Source organism: Tupaia chinensis, unplaced genomic scaffold, assembly GCF_000334495.1.
Source record: "Tupaia chinensis unplaced genomic scaffold, TupChi_1.0 Scaffold000139_1, whole genome shotgun sequence".
Classification (NCBI taxonomy): Eukaryota; Metazoa; Chordata; class Mammalia; order Scandentia; family Tupaiidae; genus Tupaia; species Tupaia belangeri.
Window position 1 is genome coordinate 2,018,825 of NW_006159609.1, and position 12,663 is coordinate 2,031,487.

Below are 12,663 nucleotides of genomic sequence, written 5' to 3' on the forward strand. Positions count from 1 at the left end.
CGCTACTATCCTATGGCTGGCGGGGAAGGGCGCCCCGCCCCCTTGGCCTGGGAAAGATCCCCTGGGCGCCCTTCCAGTGGTTTTCTGTTCTTGCCTTGCAGGGGCTTGTTGTAACTTGGTTTGGATTTCTTGTCTTCCTCTGTGCCCTCTCTGCTTGAAGGGAGGTGACCAGTAAGCAGAGCGTCTCATTTCTTCCGCGATAACAATGTAGACAGAGTCAAGGTCCTCAGGATCAGTTTGACCTGGATTTTCTATCTCCTGGGTGATGTTCATGAACTGCTGATCTTGGGCATTTTATTTAACTTCTGTGAGGCTATCTTGTAAAAGAGATATACTTGTCTTCGGAATGTTGTGAGATTTGAAGGGAAAATGGAGGTAGAGCTCTTAGTACTGTATCTGGTACTCAGTGAAAGAGCTAAAGCTGTAATTATTATTATAGGAAAAAGATTGGTTTGAGAGTGGGGACAGTTAGATCTAGAATTATAGAACTTTCAGAGCTTGAAGGGACATCAAGATCCTAGTTCAAACCTCTCTTTCCATAGAAAACAAGACAGAGGGAACTTGCCCAAGGTCATTAGTAGTGGCCAGGTCACTGGAAGCCAGATTTCTACCTTGGTCAAGTTCAACCTACTGCGAGTGCCTCCTGTATTAACTCATGAGAACACACCTGTTTCTGGGAACAGGATTTAGTATTTTTGGTTCAGAGGGTTGGGTTGAGAGACCTAGAGTTGAGATCTATCATCCCCCAGCTCCTTAAATTAACTTGAGCACTTCATTTAACTTCTCTGAGGCTCAACTTTCTCCAGCCTAAATTCACATCACTACCTCTTTGGTTATCATGACAAATGAACCACTGAATCTGAAATCAGGTTTTAAACTACATCAAATGCTGAATAAATACTGTGTCTGCTCTTCTTATAAAGCTACAAGAAGTCAGTCATGGGGGTCCTGCCCTGGTGACCTTATCCAACTCCAGTCACCTCTCAGAGGCCCCACTTTTCAACATTATAATCAGATTAAGCCTCTACCCTCCCAGCATCTTTACAATGACTCTCCAATTTCAATACATGTATTTGAGGGTGTAGGGTACACATTCAAACCACAGTACTGACCCTTAGGAGAGGGGGCGGGGAAGAAAGGGAGGGAGCAGCCCTGTCTGGGCAGGACTGTGGATGCCCTTCTCTTCCCATTACAGCGCCCCCAACAGGCAGGCCTGCTGACTTCCAAGGCTCAGAGGCTCCAGGGAAAGCTTGAGGTTTGCTGTTTTCATTGGCCAGATGGGAAAGGTAGTACTGAGGTTAAACAGAACAATAAGGTCATCTCCAGGAAACAAAAGAGCGAGGCACCCTGAAAGGGTCTTAGGTGCTGTCTTTAGTGCATAGATCTGGGGGTAAATTTTTGTTCCTGTTAAGAATGTGAGCTCTTCCAGGCAGGGACCGAGTTTCATGCACCTGTGACTGGCACAAGGTAGTTCCTGAAGGATCTAGGAATAAACATTGAATTCTTGGAATGTGTTCATCTCATTTTGACAGACCAGAGTGACTTTAGTTGAAGTCTGAGGACAGAGGCAGAGTTCTCTGAAGGAAGAGCTACCGAACATGGTTGTGCAGTCACTGGGTTCTGCTCCCCCTGTGATTATGCCCTGGCTGTGTGATCTGTGATGAATCTCAAGCTCCTTTGTCCATGCCACACCACTGCTGTGAGGATCATGAGAGAGAGTCCCCGTGAATCCCTTTGAAAACTAGTATGTTAAAGATTAGATTATCATGCAGATGGGAAGGACCCTTAAAGAGAAATTATTTAGTCTGGAATTACTCAGACTAATTGTTCAGACATGTTCACCAATGATGGAACGTGAAATTCACTTAGTGAGTCTAACTGGCCTTTTTTTTAATTAAATGAATTAGAATAGAGCATTGAAGTTAATCAAGTATTGAAATAGGTCACATATAAAATGCCTGTTTTTACTGTGGGTGACAGTAAAAAAAAAGTTGGAAAAACTGTAGTTCTCATTCAACTTCTTCATTCTTATAAGAAAAGACAAACCAAGAAAATTAAACAACTCCACAGAGATTATCACTGGCGGTAGCCATGGGTGGAGACGGTCCAGCTCCTGAGTCTAAGTCCACTATGCAGAAATGACAATTCATACCCACTTTGGTGGATTTAGACATATTCCTGAGAATAACACAATTGGTACTAGATGATTCCAGGTTCCCTTCTGGAGTCTAGAATTTCTAAATGATATACATTCTCCAATATATCCCCTTATATTTCCTTTTCTTAAAATTAACTTTCTGCCTTTTGTCTACAATTTATGTAATGACTTCTTCTATCATCCATGTTGACTGAGGCAACAGAGTAAATCTTTTATTGCATCAGCCATGTTTTATATACATTAAGTAGGCAACTTTCAACCTCATTGTTCGTCCGTTATTAGAGTGGTAAAGGGAGACAGGGAGGCAGAGATAGGTATTTTTGACATGGTCTCGCTATGTTGCAATCCTTCCACTCTAGCCCCATAACCAGCAAGGACTGTTTCTGTGTGTTGAGGTTGGGCCAGGAATTGAACTCAGGCCTCCCATCTATACCTCCACATCTGTTCCTCAACCATATTTCATCAGGGTATTTTTTTTTATAGGCATGTGTCATCCCCATTAAGCAAATATGGCAAGTAGGCTGTCAACATGTTTCTGGTCCCAGCTTATCTCTAGCCTCTGTAGGAACAGCTGTCCTATTCCTCATTCCCCAACCTAGTCTTGAGCCCCCTCCTGTCTTCTTAGTACTCAGTTTCATTTCTTTCTGGCACTGGGCATATTACCATAATGGCTAGTTGCTTTGTCTTTTGCACTAGACCCTGAGCACCTTAAGCACAGAGACTCTGTCTTGTCTTCTCTCTGACATGACTTGTCTGCTCAATAAATATTTGTCCTTTAAATTATTTCAATCAAGTCACAGCCCCCTTTTTCGTCATGTCATTAATCCTAAGATCACTACTTCACAGTTATCCCACTGTTCTCATTGCTTAGATAAATACACTTGTATGGTCTATTTTTGAGAAAATTTACCTACTTGACTCTAACCTTCCCAGACTTCAGGACATTTCACCAAAGGGGTATTTCATTTCTAAGTGCACGAGTCTCCCCCTTTGACTCATGTGCCAATGAATAATTTTTTCTTGTAAAATCCCATTGACCCTTCACCTTCTTCTCTGTAGCTTTTTAATCTTTTGAGGTTGATTTTCAGGGAAATAACAAATGAAAGGGTGCTTAGTCAATCACTGTGGCTGTGGACCAGTACGTGTCATGCAGTGGGGCCTCTGACACTGCCAGGCACATAGGTGACAGTCTTCCACAAGGACTCAGCACATTAGATCATGAGCATGTGAAGGCTTGGTGGCCTGTATAGCAGCATTGGCTGCACATCTGAGACTGCACAGATTTCAGCTGATTCTCCCCTGAATTTAGTGACAATTTATTAGACTCTCACACAGCTGGAACTTGCCTTTGAATAAAGTACATGTTTTTCATTCAGTGCCAACTTAGAATATGATTTTGTCTCCTTTGTATGAGGGGATTCTGTCATCACAGACTTGGCTCATTGATCAATCAGGAGGTGATGTCTGGCTTGGAGAGTTAGAAGTTTACTAGGAGGCTGTTTTCTGCCTCAAAGGCAGATAACACAATGTCTTCCCAAGACCTCTGCTTCAGATATGACATAGAATTGAGCCTTCTGATCAAAATAAAAACAATGGATTTTTAAGTAAGCATTAGTTTTATAAACAGTAATTTTTTTGTAGTTATGAACCTCTTGTGCGGTGACTCAAGACACTGAAGCTTGAATGCTGATTGGACATGGTAGGAACAAATGAGCAGAGACAGGTTGGAATTAAATATTCCCCTGTTAAATACTGTCCTAGCTTCATGCAATGGGTAAGTACTGGTGTTGGAGCTTTTATTCTCGGGAGAGCTGAAAGATTTTTAATTGCCAAAGGTTAGGAAATTACAATAAAGCAAAAATAGAAACTTAAATAAGATGGAAGAGTATTTCTCTCTTATACACAAGTCTGAGAAGGCACCATGGGTTGGTGTGTGGTGTGATTTTATTGCTCTACGTCCAGCATGCATTCCACATTTTATGGTCCAGAAGGGCTGTCCTCACCTGTGCCATAATTTTATACAGAAGTTGGTAGGGAAGGGAAATGCCACTTAAGGACAAAATTTGGAAGCTGTGAAACACCCATCCAACTGATCAGAACTTGTCATATGCTATACCTAGCTGCAAGGGAGCCTGGGAAATACAATCTTTGACAGGCACTCATGTATTCGGCTAAAGAATCAACACCATTCAAGAAAGGGAGAATGGATATTGGGGATACTGCTGCAAAATGTTGCTATGAAACTTTCTTTTATTGTCAATTTTAGCCCAACCTTTAAAATCTATCTGTTTCTCTATATCCCCACTACTACCAACCTTGTTCACTCCTTCATCATCTCATGTCTAGATTTTGCAAGAGTCTGTAATTGGCCTTCCTATTTCCAGTCATTTTCCGTCCACTCCTATGTATCTGTGAACCACACCTTTGGAGGCTAAGCTTGGACATATTCTTGACTCCGTAAAATCCTATTGCTCTATCTTCAGATAAAATCTAGAGTCCAACCCCCTGCTCACCATAAGTCCCATCATGATTCAAGCTACCAACATTGCTGAATTAGATTACTGTAGAAGTCTTCTAGCTAGTTTCCTTGCTTCTATTTTTTTCCTTTGCTTTCTTCTCAACACAATGGCAAGAGTGATTTTTTTAAAGAACTTTTTTAAAAATTCAAAATAGAGTACATGCACATACAAAGAGAGATTGAAAGACAGAGAGAGAGAGAGAGAGAGGCATCCTCCACAGGACTTGGTCACATTTTAATCCTGTTCCTCCAGTTCTCTACCCCAGCAGGTTTTTGGACATATGCAAGCATACCCAGCATATTTTAAGGCCAACTAGGCTAGGAACTCAAACCTTGTTTGCATTTGGTTTCCAGTTCCACAGTCCAGTAAACTACCAACTGCGCCACAGAGGTTAGACCCAATGATCGTTTTAAAACTAAGTTCTATCTTGTCACTCTTCTGCTCAAAACTTTGCTAAGTCTGTCTTTACAATGCATTGCATTATATGTCTCTCTCTGACCTCACCTCATCCTTTGTTACTCCTCAACCTCACTCACTTCTCCAGCCATACTGACCTCCTTGCTATCCCTCAGTCAGGTATGCTCCTACTTAAAGTGTTTGTACTGGATATCCGTCCTCCTAGAACATACTTTCCCTAAATAGCCACATATTTAAGTCTTTCTCTTCCTCAAAGCATCTTACTTTCTCAGGAATATCTAGTGTGACCGCCCTGATGATGTTGTAAGCAGTCCTCTCAACCTTCCTGATCCCCTTGAATATGTTGTTTTTCTCCCATAGTATTTAATAGGCCTCACATGCTATCTAATTTGATTACTTAGTATGTCTATTATTTACTGTTTCTATATCCATACTGTAATTCAGCTCCATTTAGGCAGGGATTTTTTTCTGTTTGCTCATTGATGTACCCCAGCTTAACTTAGTTGGTGCTCAGTAAACTGTTACTGAGTGACAGAGTCATTCAGAGGGATATCTCTTGAGGCTTCTTTCTCTTATCATGTTCTCTTTTCTCAAGCCCCTGTCTTTTACTCTGGTGCCTCTCCTCTCCCAATGCCAATATCTGTGGTATTGGCATGCCCATTTGGAGTGTGAATAAGTCTTATATCAGTATTTTGTAGGCCCAGAGGCCCACTACTGAGTGAAGTGTTGGAGGAGCACAGCATAGAGATGTTTGCCCTAATTATTCCTAGTTTTACCAGCTTTAATCAGAACCCAAGGGAGACAGATGTCCTATTCAGAAGATCCATGTGGTGCCTTGGAACCAAAGGTGGATAGGGACAACTTGTGTTTTTTTATTGAGTTGTCAGAAAAGACATGATGTATTTTTTTCTATGCAAAAATGCATCTTGCGTTTTCCAATAACCCAATTTTTTTAAAGTTTATTTGTTTATGATAAGAAGTGTGTATGCATGCACAAGAAAGAGAAAGTGAAACATCCCTGTCAGGGTCTTGTCATACAGTGATCCTCTTTTTCTGGCCTTCCAGCTTGCCAGATTCTGGGCATGTGTGCACATCCCCAGCATGTTTTCAGGCCAACGTGGGGATCTAAGCCCATGGCCGCCCATGTGGCTTGGAGCACTGCAGTTATATTTACTACTGACTACACCACAAGGCTGGGCCAATAGGGACAATTAAGGCCCATGGGAAAAACAAAGGTGAAATGTCTAGGGAAGTGACCAGAGGCAGGAAACCCTGGTTTCTGTCAGCATCTCCAACTTCCTATAACTCTCACCCTCCATTCTGAGCTCTCCATTCCTACTCTGAACCCCTCCAATTCCAAATCCTGCAAGACCCCTGTTGAAGACAAAGGAAACCACATAGGGAGAACATCATCTACCAAGTGTCTGAAAATCCAGGGAGTATGGGATGGGAGCCAGGAGCATAGGAGGCAGATTTGCCATTCCTGGAACCTGAGGTTGATACTCAGAACATGTTTTCTCATAGACATGTTGTTATACATAGTTTTTCTTCAAAGAAATTTTGAATAATGCTATGTGTTTTTTTTAAAAAAAAGTATTGTGTGACCACTATGAAAACTTCAGAAATGTTGACTTATGCCAATGAATGCTTAATTCAAAACGCAAAATAGTAAGTGAAATCTGTGCCTCATGAGTATTACTATAAAAAGACTTCAAAGTAAAAGTGTGAAATGATTGTGTTAGGGTAGTGAGGCTATGGAGAGATTTATTTCCTCCTTACATCATTTTTTTTTTTTAACCATTACATTGATGTTTCCATTTTAGGTTACAGTTTCTGTTAGGAATTGAGTTTTTAGAGTGAAAGTAAATAACATAACTTTTGGAAGTTGACCCAACTGTAATGTATGGGTCCAAGTCCTCTGAAGTTCAAGCTTATTTCACGTTTCTATAATTAGGCAGAAAGTTTAGATTCACGTAATAACAAAATGTTAATACAGGAACCTGCTGCCAATTCTAAAAGACTTGTAAACAGCAATATCTAGATTATGCAAGCAGCAGCCCTGGAGGGCAAATCCTATACAGAAATACATGTTGTCTGACTCAGACTTTGGGCCAACTGGCATCTTAAGTCAGTCTGAGTTTAGGCTCTATATACGGAATTTCTTTGGAGACTTTTTTCAGTCTTTCTGTTTCCAGTTTCCCTTGGTTGTCTCTAGCTATGGGGTTTATGGCTTTATTTTATTGGGTCATTGGAAAAGTCATGATGTGTTTTTCTATGCAAAAACGCATCATGACTTTTTCAATGACCTAGTACTTTGCATTTTTGTCATTTCTACCAAATATTTCTTTTATCACCTACCCTCTCCTTTCAAATGTCAGTCATACAGTGAGAAGGTGAAAAGGAGCCTTTTGATTCTCATGGCCATTGCAAAAGGTTCACTAATGTGCAAAACTTTTGTTTGCAAAGACATGGATTACAGTCAGCTTCAAAAACCTTCACTTTGATGTGTAAAAAGTACATTAGGAAATCCTTTGGGGTGGTGTCCGACTGCCTCTCTGATACAAAGCACAAAAGATACTCTATGATCCTGTGATGAAAATCTGACGGATATCCTACAATTGGGGGTGCCGAGGTCAGTGGTTAAAAGCATGCATTCATTCTGTACCCAAAGGGTTGCCAGGCAGCCTGGTTAAAACACAGTTCCTAGCAAAAAGGCACAGTAAAGAGAAAAATGTACCCAGTCATTTGAGTAAAGAGGTTTTTGATGGAAAGATCATCAGCTTTTGAGAGACTTGAATAAGAGAAAGTCAAAGCTGCATTTGCTTTTACAAGTGCTTATTGAAAACTAGAGGGACTTTAAGGGATACCGTTTAACAATTAGCAACTTGAGAATATTACTTTCTACAAAGCATTGTGTTTCAATTCTGCATCGTCATTTGCTAGTGAGCTACATGAAGCCCATAAAATAAGCAGTCCTGAAACATATTCCCTAGGGTATGGAATTCTGGAGAAGGTAGGCTCTGTTGATTCCTTTATTTTGTTTTGCTCACTCAGTGAACAGAAGGAGGGAGTCCACATGTCTGCAAAATGGCATCTCTTCTGAGCTACTGAGCTGTGCAGCCACTTTCCAGAAAGAGGACTGCCACATGTGTAGTAGCTAGGTCTCCAGCCAGGACAATCCCCTTTCCTTGTTTCTCTGTTTCAAAGAGGTGTTAAGGACTGCAATCCAGATTCCTATTCAATTAAATTTCCTTTGGTAGCATTATGAAAGAAATTTAAGTAATAATCCTAACAGCTAACATGTTTCAGTACACACAATGTGCCAGGAATTGTTCTAAGCTGTCTGTATGCACTTAGTCATTTTGTACAATACCACAAGCTTTTGAGGTAGATACTGCTATTATTCTTACATTAAAGATGAGAAAGTTGAGGGGGCATAAGGAAGTTAGCTCTTTTGCCTATGGTTATGCACCTTAAAGGGGCAGACCTGGGTCTTCAGCCAAGACTGTCTGGTTTCAAGTCCACATTCTCAACCCTGGTGTTGGGCTCCATGAGGACTTCCTGTGTGCTTACTCCTTCTCACTTAGGTCTAGTGCCTGAGTCCGATGTGTCTCCCATGGTTCTAACAGCTTCCTGCTGTTGGCCTCTGACTGGTTACTATCACTTCTTCTGTCTCTTTTAGAATCACAGGGGCATGACTTGAAGGGAACTTGAAAGAGCACTGGATGCTGTCTTCTTACCCTCTCAATATATGTAATTCTCCTAAGACACATTTGCAACTTTCTGCACTTATTCTATAGACATCTGCTGATTCTATTCTGTTTTAGGCAGTGGAGACGCCATGGGGAGCACAATACTTCTGCCACTGAGGAGCTTACAGGGTAGGAGGGGTGCTGGTAAAGACCATGAGTAAGGGGGTGGTTTCAATTCAATGGGCAGATTAATGAGAGAAGCATTCACACAAGTACTCTAGGTGCATGGAAGAGGGGTGTAGAAATGCTTCTGATGATGCTGTTGTCAGAACTGATACTTGTGGAGAGTCAGAGTTGGTATATGAAGGTAACAGAGGAGAAGCTATTTACACTGGACTGTGGGAGAGAATGTCATTCTGAGAGTAGCCACCCGTTCCTATTGTTGGATGTGCAGAAACTGAACAATAGACTTATACTCTATAAGGAGCCCCATTTTCAAAGAGCTAAATGATATTAAAAACTCTAATTCTATACATAGAGCTAATGACTTATCTCCAGTCATTCAGCATGCACTTTGATTTTGTTCTTTATTTTTTATTTTTTATTTTTTGATGCATAATGCAGGAGGCATCACTCACATGGTGTCCACTTATCAAAATCTTCAGCATACTTTAGGGCTCAGCATCTCTAGGGTCACCTCTGCCATGCTGCCTTCCTTGATTATGCCACATGGAAGTGGCATTCTTCCTTTGTGTCACTTTGAAATTTAGCATGTGTAGGTAGACATGGCTTTTTTCAACATTTGACTTCAGTGTACATTTATTAGTGTGTGCATCTTTCTCCATCACATGTCATTTCAGATCTGAGAGACTGTCTCGGGCATCATATAGCCAGCGCAATGCCTTCCTCCTTGTAAATCCTCAATAAAAATTAGTAACATGAATTGCTTCCACATTCCCTCCTCTCAGACAGATCAGAAGCAATTATAGGGAAGACCAATAACACACCCACCCCATCTGTCATCTCTTCTGAAAAGATGGTGAAAAACCTGATCTGACAAAATTAACTATTTTAGATCACTTTATGGTACTTTGAGAAATTTGAAAGTCAAGAGAAATCTTTCATTCTGGCCCTATAAATTTTAGAAATACATTTTTAAAAGAGTTCTCTGCTCTGATGCTGTGCCAGGTCTACTTCATTTAAAGAACAGCATCTTTGTGATGTGATTTTTAATTCTTTTCATTCTTTGAGCTGCTTTAAAGATATTACATTTAGACTTGTTCTAACTAGCAACAGTTAGCTAGAATCGGTTGATAGGAACTGTCTGTGGCCAGGTATTTGGCAGCAGGGCAGCAGGGCGCACTAGCTAAAACCTCAGGTATTAGAGTCAGAAAAGTCCAAGATTACAATTCAGCTCTGCCATGCAATAGATGTGTGGTCTTGGGAAAGCCTCTTTCTTTCTCTGAGCCTCAATTTCCTCATCCAATGAATGGGGATGATGATAAAGTACACCAACTTGACTTGTTGTTATAATGATTAAAGAAATAATGTGTGTAAAGCATAGGGGCCAGCAGGTAGCATGGTGGTTAAGGCACTGGACTCCCACATGGCCAATCATGGTTTGAGACCCAAACCTGGCCACTTGACAATCATGCTGGGCTCATGTGTGTGCATGCCCAAAATCCTGAGAGAAGAACAGAAGAGACTGAGAGAAGAACAGAAGAGACAGGATTAGAGTGGAGTAGAAGGGTGTTTACTGACGATTTCTCACTTTCCCTCACTTTCCCTCTCTCTGTCTCTCTCTGGTGAGTGCACAGGCCCAATGGTAAAAACTTTAATAATTAAAAAAGCACATGGTAAGTGTTCAGTGAATTCTCTATTAATTCACATCCCTAAAGTTTGTGTTCCATTTTCAATGTGAAGCCCTGTGTGGGTTGCAGAAGTTACAGACACTGTTGGGTCTAGACCTGGTCCATGTTCTCTTAGAGCATCCAGTGGGAAGGACAGGGAAAGACTAAGGGATCAGAACTCATTCTCCATGGGCATGAAGCGTAGAGGCTTGATAAGAGGAGAGTGAGTTGGGGTGGAGATTTCAGTGGTAATTTCTTTTTACTTGAAGGAACTTTAGCCTGGATAATCTAAGTATTTATTTCAAAGAATTTGAGTGAAAATGTCCGTAGCAGCAGAAATTCAAGTGCCATTCAAAGAATTGTTACTTCTAGAAGCTGAGGCTGGGGTTGCAAGTGGCCATTATCAGGGATATCAGGATTTTGTTTCAATGTTTTGATACAGTCTAACCAAGATTTTTTAAACTAACTCTGAAAAAAATTCCTTATCTATCTATCTGCCATCACTATAACACTCTCAGTCTCATGAGACTAGGATAGTAAGATAGCAAGATAAAAGAATATCTGCAATGGTAGTTTAGCATTTTAAAAAAGAGTTAAAATGTTACTTCCAATCCAGCCAATGAGAGCATGGCTGGGAGAACTTTACCCAGCCAGCAGTCAGATTTGGTGGGGAGTTTGCAGACAGTCCTACCATCTTCATGCATTCTGCCATGGGTGATTAATAAATGCTTATATACGTGCATATTTTAACTAAACAGCTCTCCTCTGTTAAAATGTAATGTGAGCATTTCCCCAGAAGAGTAAGAGATCATCTTATTCTGCTCTTTGTCTTTGGGCAGATAAATCCTGGTATTTTAACACCCTTTTACAGATAATGTTTCAGAGGACCAGAGGGGTCAATGTCCTGCCCAGGAAGTGAGTGGTGGAGGGGGTCACCCGTCATTTTGGGCAGTGTCTGTCTCTTATGTCTACTGCTTTTGAAAGGTAGCATTTTGCCTGCCATCCCAAAATAGTGCCTTGAATCAGCCTCAGTCACCTGAAGCAGAAGGGCTTTGGAGTCTCTCTAGACTTTAATATTAAACATTGTATGTTGCGAACCTATACACCTGTTGATGTAGCTCCTGCTGTCATTGTTGTCTGTCCCTTTCTAATGAATGGGCATGTTCTCAACTCCCACCTTCCTTTTGGGTTCTCTGTTTTCTTTGCAGTAATGTGATCTTGAAGACAGCCCAGACTGTTTGACAGAAAGTGCAGCCCTCAAGTCATACTCTCTTTCCTTATCTCCTTTATTTTTGGTCTTTGAGTCCATAGCTATATGTTTTGACTGGTAAAATCACTTGAGGTCACAAGAACAGTGAAGAGCAATGCAGCTGCTGCTTGACGAAACAAAAATAGAGATGGTGAGTGTAGAGATAAACCTATTAATAGCCATTTTTAGAAACAGACTTTAAAATCCACCTGTCAGAGCTGAGAGATTTCCTCTGTTCTCACACTCCAAGAGCTGGAGGCAGTGTATCCTGTCTGAGGAGCCTCAGGGCTGTCCAGCGTGGGAGGTGATGACATGGGTGCTAGAAGGGGGCCTGGTGAGCACAAAGAGAGTCCTGCCTCCATAACCAGCCTTGGCTGTGCAGATGTAGGGCCCTGAGCATCCTCAGCTGCTCACCTGTGGACTGAACTGTTCAGTGTCCTGAGATCTTCTACCATTAACTGGACCCAGAGTCAGCTGCCTCCTCTGTGTCTCACAGTCACAGGGATAATAAAATTAGAAATAATAATAACAAACATTTATATAATGCCTACATGTCAGGTATTCTTATAAATACTATTTCTAAGCAGAAGAAAAATTGTAAAGAAGGTAAATTTTGCCTCTAGCTCTCTCATTCAGTTTCCATGGCCTCTCTCCCTTACACATGCGATACAAGCATATTGTGGTTAAGCTGCCTAGGAATGCCAACCTAAGATGATGTTTTCATCTTACGATGTCCTACTTTCTGGCCTGGATCTTGTCTCTTCTCTACCTCTTTCCC

At 41.2% G+C, this 12,663-nt stretch overlaps 1 protein-coding gene across 1 annotated transcript in view; it reads left to right on the forward strand.

Annotated features, from left to right (window-relative positions):
- The window catches only part of ME3 (malic enzyme 3), a 210,821-nt gene that overhangs the window by 1,444 nt on the left and 196,714 nt on the right, over positions 1–12,663 (forward strand).